This window comes from Oratosquilla oratoria, chromosome 2 (genome assembly GCF_046742065.1).
Source record: "Oratosquilla oratoria isolate Oo_2021 chromosome 2, ASM4674206v1, whole genome shotgun sequence".
Lineage (NCBI taxonomy): Eukaryota > Metazoa > Arthropoda > Malacostraca > Stomatopoda > Squillidae > Oratosquilla > Oratosquilla oratoria.
This window is the reverse complement of record NC_134778.1, coordinates 91033394-91042850: the sequence shown is the minus strand read 5'-3', so window position 1 is coordinate 91042850 and position 9457 is coordinate 91033394.

Sequence of the window (9457 nt, the reverse complement as noted above, 5' to 3'; positions counted from 1 at the left end):
TGATCTTGAGATTGATAATGTAGAACAACATGTGGTCAATGTAGTTAAATATTTTAGAAATAATCATTATGCTGCTTCAAAGTATCGGCAGGAAGGTGATCAGTGTCTATTCATGCCCCAGGACACAAGGTGGAACACAATGTCAGACTGTCCCAAGGCCTATATAAATAACTGAACAATTCTAATGAAGATCTGTGAAGTCAACAGAGAAGCTATTGATACTGAAGTAAGAGACAAAGTATCAAATTTAGGCCTAAAACGTTCGGCTGAGGAATTACTGGATCGATTGCAGCCAATAGCAAAGGCTCTAGATGAGGTACTGAGTGACAAGTGCACTATTGCTCAAGCGGTAGATGTTTGGAAGAAATTCCTTGGCCATTTCACAAACAATAAACAAGCTGAAAAACTGGTGAAAAAAGTATGAACAATTTATCACCAAAACTCACATACTTGCCAACATGCTTCATCCAGCACTTCAAGGAAAAATGCTCAGTGCAGAAGAGGTGAATATTACAATGGAGTATGCCAATGAGAAATATACGACACTTGTTCCTGTCATTATGAAGTTTCAGGCAAAATCACCTCCTTTCCAGGCGTTCAAGTTTACTGAGTCTGTGACCAAGGCCCTGACAGCTATTGAGTGGTGGGATTCACATACAGCCATGTTAGACAGTGATATTCTGTTTTCAGTGCGTCAACTCCTAACTGCAGTAGAATCATCATCAGAAGTTGAAAGAGTTTTCTCCTCCTATGGAACCGCCTCGGTAATGAGAAGGCAGCCAAATTGGTCTTCCTTTTCAAGACAATGAACTCAAATGTAAATAATGATTAATGTAAATAACTGTACACTAACCTCATACAATAATACATGTTAAGTCCAGCCAAAATTGGCATTTCAAAGCATAACAGTGCCTTAAAAATAGTTTCTTATTTCACTATAAATGTTTGTATTAACTTATACTGTATTGAATGAGTCAGTAGTTGATATATTTGTCCTATATACAATGTTAGGTTTCTAGTTTTGATATATTTGTCCAATATAAAATGTTAGGTTACAAAGAAAGCAATGGCCTCCGCTAGTGGAGCCAGGAATCTGGGTGCGCACGCCCTGTGTAATAGTAGTCCTTTATATATATATATATATATATATATATATATATATATATATATATATATATATATATATATCACACATATATATATATATATATATATATATATATATATATATATATATATATATATATATATATATATATATAAATACATACAGAGAGAGAGAGGTTTTACTGACTACTTTTACAGGGGTACGTATGATATGGGCAGCATTTCTCATGGGTTTCGATGAGATATCTTTTGTTTTAAGATGCATTATACTATCACTGAATCGTAGAAACTGGAAGCACTACTTCTTGTAAAAATGACCTTACTCTTATCTATAACTATAATTCTCAGTTGACTGTAAGCTTTTGAAAATCTTCAACATATCATACACATACATATAGCAAGGCTTTTTCCCCCTTACAAAGGAGGTAGCCAAAAAGAAAAAGGCATAAATCCATTCCCACCCATTCCATCCCTAAATACACTCCACTCCCCTCCACCCTCCACCCTCCCTCTTATCTTGACACCTCCTGGATGACGGGTCATCCCTGCACTTTGTCCACTGCCCTGGGTCAGAGGCAGTGTCGCAAGACACAGCACATCCACAGTAAGGCCGCTTCATTAAATCGGCGAGCCCCCCCTCTCCATCCCCCCCCCCCCAATGCAGAAAAGGAGAAGACGGGGAGAAATCCCTTCGGGCTGCGTCAAATTTTGCTCACACATATTACCCCACCCCCATCCCCCCATCCCCCCACACATGCATCACAACATCATCTATATATAACTATTCTCCATTCAGCCCTGTCTTCTGTCCTCTCCCGTCCTTCCTCAACAGACATTCCCCTCTTCCCCAAAACCCCCTTCACCCCATCCATCCATCTCATCCTAGGACGCCCCCTCATGTTCACTCCCTCCACATCTGTCTTCCATACCTCTTTTACTAGTCTTTCTTCACTCATTCTTTCCATGTGTCCAACCCATCCTAATACTCTATCATCAACCCTATCTCCCAACTCCCTTACTACCCCTGTTTTCCTCCTCACCTCCTCATTTCTCAGGCACCTCATCTCAAACACATTCAAACTCCTTCTCTCTTCCTCTCTTATGTTCAATGTTTCTGCCCCATACAGTGCTGTTGGCACAATCACTCCTTCATACAGTCTCCTCTTCGCATCCATTCCCAAATGTCTATTCCTCATTATACTTTTTAATCCACCAAGGCACTTACTCGCTTCTCTCAATCTACATTCTTCCTCCACCTCCACTCCACCCTTTCCTGCCACATTTGTACCCAAGTATCTAAAACTATCCACTTCCTCCAGTCGCTCTCCCTTAATGCTCACTTCAAGTCTGCTGCCACTTTCACCCCTTGTACATCTCATCACCTTACTTTTACCCACATTTATCTTCAACCCTCTATTTTCACACACTCTCCCAAACTCAGTCACTAACTTCCTCAATCCCTCCTCTGATCGTGCTACAAGTGCAGTGTCGTCAGCAAAGAACAACTGGCTCACCTCCCACTTTTCTCCATTTTCTTTAAACATCTCTAATCCCTGACCCACCACTCTTGTATTTACCTCTCGCACCACCCCATCAATGTATAAGTTGAACAGTCAGGACGACATAACACATCCCTGACGAAGTTCCACTTTTACCTCGAACCACTCACTCTCTCCATTTCTAATCCTGACACATGCTCTACTACTCTCGTAAAAACTCTTGACAGATCCTACAAGCTTTCCTCAAATCCCGTATATCCGCAAAACCTCCCACAGTACTTTCCTGTCTACCCTGTCATAAGCCTTTTCCAGATCCATAAAATCCCAAAAAACATCTTTACCTTTACCTAGAGCTTTCTCACATACCTGTCTTACCACAAAAATCTGATCTAGGCAACCTCTACCTGTCCTAAATTCACACTGTTCCTCGCCAATTACTCCCTCTGTTCCTCTCCTAAACCTCTCAATCAAGATCCCCCATAAACCTTCCCAACTACACTTAACAAGCTAATCCCTCTGAAACTACGACACTCACACTTGTCCCCTTTTTCCTTGGAGGAGAAATAAGGAAGGATGAAGTGAAGGCAGTTGTTAAGATGATGAAAGCAGGTAAGTCACCTGGTCTGGATGGATGCCACACAGAATGTCTAAAAAAAGGAGGTACAGTGATGGTGGACTGGCTGGTGAGGTTATTTAATGTTTGCTGGAGAAAGGGTAGAGTGCCGGAGGACTGGAGGAGTGCCTGTATAGTTCCACTTCTTCATATGCTTTAGCTTAAATCTTGAATTACAGCTCTTGGTTTATTGAGGATTCATATAAAATACTTGAATTTGACCTTAGAATAACAACCAAATGAATAAACAAACAAATAATGAATAGTTAAATAAAAAAACAAATAGATAGATAAATTAAAAAATGAATAGATAAATGAATAAATAGAGAAACAAATGAATAATTTAATAAGAAAATAAATAAATGTGAAAATGAATATGCAAACAAATAGATAGATGAATAAATAGATAAATAAATAAATGAATAATAGAAAAACCAAATAAATCAATGAATAGATAAATAAGTAGCTAAATATGTTAATAATCAAATGAATAGATAAGTAAATGAATAGATGAATTAGTGAATAAACAAACGAATAGTTAAGAGATAAATATATACATACATACATATATATATATATATATATATATATATATATATATATATATCACAAGCGTGACTATAGTCAAAAGAAATGGGGAGGAGTGATCAGTTTTCTTGCTTATTTCTTTCATTTCACAATGCCTTCTTCATTATGGTCTAAAAAGTGTGGCGTTTTATATTTTCCAAACATATGGCATATATCTAAGATATATAGAATATATTAAAAACCACGCAATTGGAAGCGTGGGGATCTCGCGTTTGGTTGGATGAGGGTTCGACTCCCGCGCTTCTCTCCAACTCCCAGCAGTGACTGTTCCTTGCCCCAATAGTCCAAACGCACAGGGCCAAGGTAACGACTTCGGTCGCAGCTACTCATGGCCTCCTGGGGTAGGCTCGTCTCCAACATTCACTTAGCTAATCACAAGTGCTTAATGAATGGAAAATACTTAATAATTATGTAGTGAGTACTGAAACTATTGGTTGCTTTAAGAGAAGGCTAGATAACTTTGTGAATAGGTATGGTAAGTGGTAACGGACATGGAACTACCAAGTGTAGGCCTTATGCAAGTGTTTCTCGAACAGGGGTAATATGACCCCTTTGGAGTAAAAACAAAACACATGGCAAGGGGTAAATAATTAATTGATGTACCTGATGGTTGAATAATTATTATTTATTATTTTTTATATTTTTATATGAAGATATGCTGCTATTTTTGTGCATAACCTCAATAACAAATTTAATCTTTTATTACCTTATTTTTTGTCTTTTATGATGGCTATGATTTTTTTTGCATGAAGGTAAAGGGGTAAATGGAGAAATACATCAAGTAGAAGAAGATAATGATGGAGGAAGAGTTGAAAATCTCTGCCTTATGCTCTCTTGCAGTCTGTTTCATTCTTATATTTTCTTTAAGCCTTCATGTGCCTTTGCATCCTGCATCTTCTCTTTCCTCGTCCTGTGTTTGCCGTTCTTCGGTTTCCTCTTCCCTTTATTTTTGTCCACCTTATTTCTTTCGTTTACTCTAATCATCGCGTGTCATCTGTAAGACTGCTCTGCTCAGAGTCTTGACATTTTAGCTGCCAGCAACAATTAACCTCAAGGCTTTGAGTTCAAGTTGAGCAAACGCTCGACCACTACCGCTAGATTTTCAGGGACGTCAAGGGAATACTAAACGAGGCTGTAGATTAACAAGAGCCTCCTGTCGTCCAACACGCAAATTAATCATCGAAAGAGAAAAATATTTTACAGTATATATATATATGTATATATATATATATATATATATATATATATATATATAATATATATATATATATATACATATATATATTTATACATATATATATATATATACATATATATACATATATATATATGAGAGAAATTCGCTAATAGCAGCGACATCAATCTGTGAAAGTTGATCTTACAGGTGGCTGAGAACAGTGGGTTCGAATCCTGCATGCAACTGTCATAAAAATTATTGGATATATATATATATATATATATATATATATATATATATATACATATATATATACATATGTATATATACATATGTATATATATATATACATATATATATACATATGTATATACATACATATATATATATATATACACATATGTATATGCATAATATATATATATATATATATATATATATATATATATATATATATATATATGACGTAAGCGGAGTAGGAAACACAGGAGTCTTATTCTTGTGTTTATTCTTGACTAGTTTCACAGGAATGCTTTCTTTCCTTTGAAAAAGCATACCTGCGAAACTAGTCAGGAATAAACTCAAGACTAAGACTCCTGTGTTTCCTGCTCTACTTACGTCAACCTGTCAGAATGTCTAATATATATATATATATATATATACATATCTAGGTGTGTGTGTGTGTGTGTTTACACACACACACACAAACGCACGCACACACACACACACACATATATATATATATATATGTATATATATATGTATATATATATATATATATATATATATATATATATATATATGGATGTATGTATATATATTATATTACAGGTGAAAAATTTAATCACACATTTGTCAATCACGTTAGAACACGTTAGAACCACTGTTTACATATATATGTATATATGGTTATATATACATATATATATATATATATGTATGTATATATATAATGTATATAAATATATGTATATATATATATATTTATATATATACATATATATGAATATATGTATATATATATATATATATATATATTTAAGATTATTTCAGACAAATGAGAGAGAATGTGGGTGGGGAAGGGCAAACGAAGATGTGTTAGGAATAGAGTTTATTGCCCTAACGTTGCGACCAACTTGGTCTTCTTCAGAGGACTACAGCATTACAAACGGATCACAATTCTTATATTCGTAGTGAATATATTTGTCTGAAATAATCTTAAATATGTCGAGAGGTGGTGGAAGAGGTGAGATGTGGAAGGAATACAGCAGAAGGCAGCGGATCACAAGCCTTACACTCCGTAGGAGATTTCTCCTGAATTGCCTCGATGAGATGGTTCTCCCTAGATCGGCTCCGAAACAGCTAAGAAGTGATGAACACCCATTCACAGACAGCGCCAGGACATACTTAGAGGAATCCTGTGAAACGTTACAGGACAAGTTGGACGAAATGTATATAAATATATGTATATATATATATAAATACATATATATATATATATATATATGTATATATATATATATATATATATATTTAAGATTATTTCAGACAAATGAGAGAGAATGTGGGTGGGGAAGGGCAAACGAAGATGTGTTAGGAATAGAGTTTATTGCCCTAACGTTGCGACCAACTTGGTCTTCTTCAGAGGACTACAGCATTACAAACGGATCACAATTCTTATAGTCGTAGTGAATATATTTGTCTGAAATAATCTTAAATATGTCGAGAGGTGGTGGAAGAGGTGAGATGTGGAAGGAATACAGCAGAAGGCAGCGGATCACAAGCCTTACACTCCGTAGGAGATTTCTCCTGAATTGCCTCGATGAGATGGTTCTCCCTAGATCGGCTCCGAAACAGCTAAGAAGTGATGAACACCCATTCACAGACAGCGCCAGGACATACTTAGAGGAATCCTGTGAAACGTTACAGGACAAGTTGGACGAAATCAGCGATGGTAAGAGAAAGGTAACCCTACCCTTCGGGCTGGTAAGTAGATTAAATAAGGATTATGTTGTACTAGAACAAAAACTTAAACGTAAGCTACTTTGGTTATGTAATAACAGTGATTGGAACAAATTGGAAAGGAATGACTTTGTGACCAACCTTTCAGACAGACAGCTATCTAAAGACGAGAAATTGGTACTGTCTTTGGGACTTAAATTTGATATAGGAGGAAAAGGTAAGGACTACAAGAGAAATGTGAACAATAATTATAAATGGTCTGAGAACGAAGTTGATAAAGGTTTCACCCAAGGGGTAATAACATGTTACCAAGCCTTGGCCGATTGTAATCGTTTTGTTATTCCCAAAAGATTTAGAGAAGTCCTTCAGACTTTGAGTAATGATAATGACATTATTATCACCCACGCCGACAAAGGCGGCGGAGTAATTATTTTAAATAAAATTGATTATCTGGACAAAATGTCCGATCTTTTGAATGATGAATCAACATACGAAAGACAACCGGCCGGCAACGCTGATATAGAATCAGCAAGATTCAATACAGAAGCGAGAAAAATCCTACGTAAATCAACCAGGGGAAAAAAGTTGTTAGGATTACTAGAAGAAGCTCCAAAACCCCCGTTAATGCACGGTCTTCCTAAAGTACATAAGGTAAATATCCCCATGAGGCCCATAACTTCAGGGATTGGTAGCGCTCCGCACAGACTAGCGAAATGTCTGGCAAAACCCCTTTCAAACGTCATCGGTTCCATCAGCGGGGCCCATTTAAGAAATTCTTCCGACCTGATCCAGAGACTTAAGGATCTGAATGTAAGTGATAAGAAGTTGGCAAGCTTCGATATAACAGCGTTATTCACAAATGTTTCTGTTTTTGATGCCCTAGAAGCAGTGAAGAAAGTAACAACAGATATCGATGATGATATCCTTCCAGTCCCAAGATCTGATTATATAAAACTTATTTCCATGTGTGTCAAATTTGGTTATTTTATGTTTAACAACATTGAATTTAAACAGATTAGAGGTCTCGCAATGGGGAGTCCATTATCTGCTGTCATGGCATGTTTATTCATGGAAATAGAAATGGACAAATACATCAACATCATGGGAAGAGGTACCACTTGGTTAAGGTACGTGGATGACATAATCGTGGTGATGCCAAAAAGAACTAATATAGAAAATAAGTTGAGAAGACTCAACGCTGTGAATAAAGACATTCAATTCACAGTTGAACTAGAAAAAGAGTGTAATTTACCATTTTTAGACACGTTGATACACAGAGGTTCTCAACAGGTAAGTTTCTCGGTGTACAGGAAACCCACCAATAGGGACGACTTTGTCCATTATTTTTCAGCACACAGCAGACGTGTTAAAACGGGTGTTCTAATAGGTTTCTTTCTCAGAGCTTTTCGTATCTGCAGTGAAGAATTCCTAGAGGATGAACTTACTTACATCAAGAATACCTTTAGGAAGCTGAAATACCCCGGAGGTTTGATCACCAGGACAACGAGGAAAGCCAAGAAGATCTACGATGGCTCAAACGTCCGAACCACGGGAAAGGATAAGTCTCATTTTATTTCTGTCCCTAATTCTATAAACACCATAGCTATTGATGATTATTTGTCAAAAGGTGGAATAAATATAGCAAAAATATCTTCCAATAAAATAGGAAAAATATTTAAGAAACATAATAATATGCGTAATAATCTCAGTGTCATTTACCGTATTCCATGCAACGGTTGTCCATCATCTTATTTCGGTGAGTCAGGTCGAGGGTTCAATAAACGCTTGAATGAGCACAAAAACGATCTCAGGGCTCATAGAACATCTAACTCCCTGGTTCGTCACCTGGACAAATGTGGACATCTACCTGATTGGAACAACGCAGAAATTCTACACGAGGGATTTGAGAAGAAAATGAGAAAAACTGTGGAAGCTGCACATATCGCCGCCAACAAGAACAACAACGACAGAGACGGATTTAAATGCCTCTCGAAAGCAGCAAGTGTCCTAATAATTAAATCGTTAGCCAAAGGGAAAACATGACGCTCATACCTTGGCGGGTTCCCTCTCACTACGAATATAAGAATTGTGATCCGTTTGTAATGCTGTAGTCCTCTGAAGAAGACCAAGTTGGTCGCAACGTTAGGGCAATAAACTCTATTCCTAACATATATATATATATATATATATGTATATATATGTATATATATATGTATATATATATATATAATGTAGAGATAAATAATTGCAGTATTGCTGCGCTGCGAGTCGTTACTCCAACTCTCGTGGTCGGGGAGTTGGGTGTGTGCGTGCGTGTAAAGTCACAGCATTAACCATAGATCGGTCATATATGAGATCTGAGCTATCTTCCGGGAGGGAAATAGCTGTTCATCGCATGTGCAACACATGATCCAAGACCATGATGAATCTATCTATATATATATACATATATTTGTATGTATATATATATATATATATATATATATATATATATATATATACATATGTCGA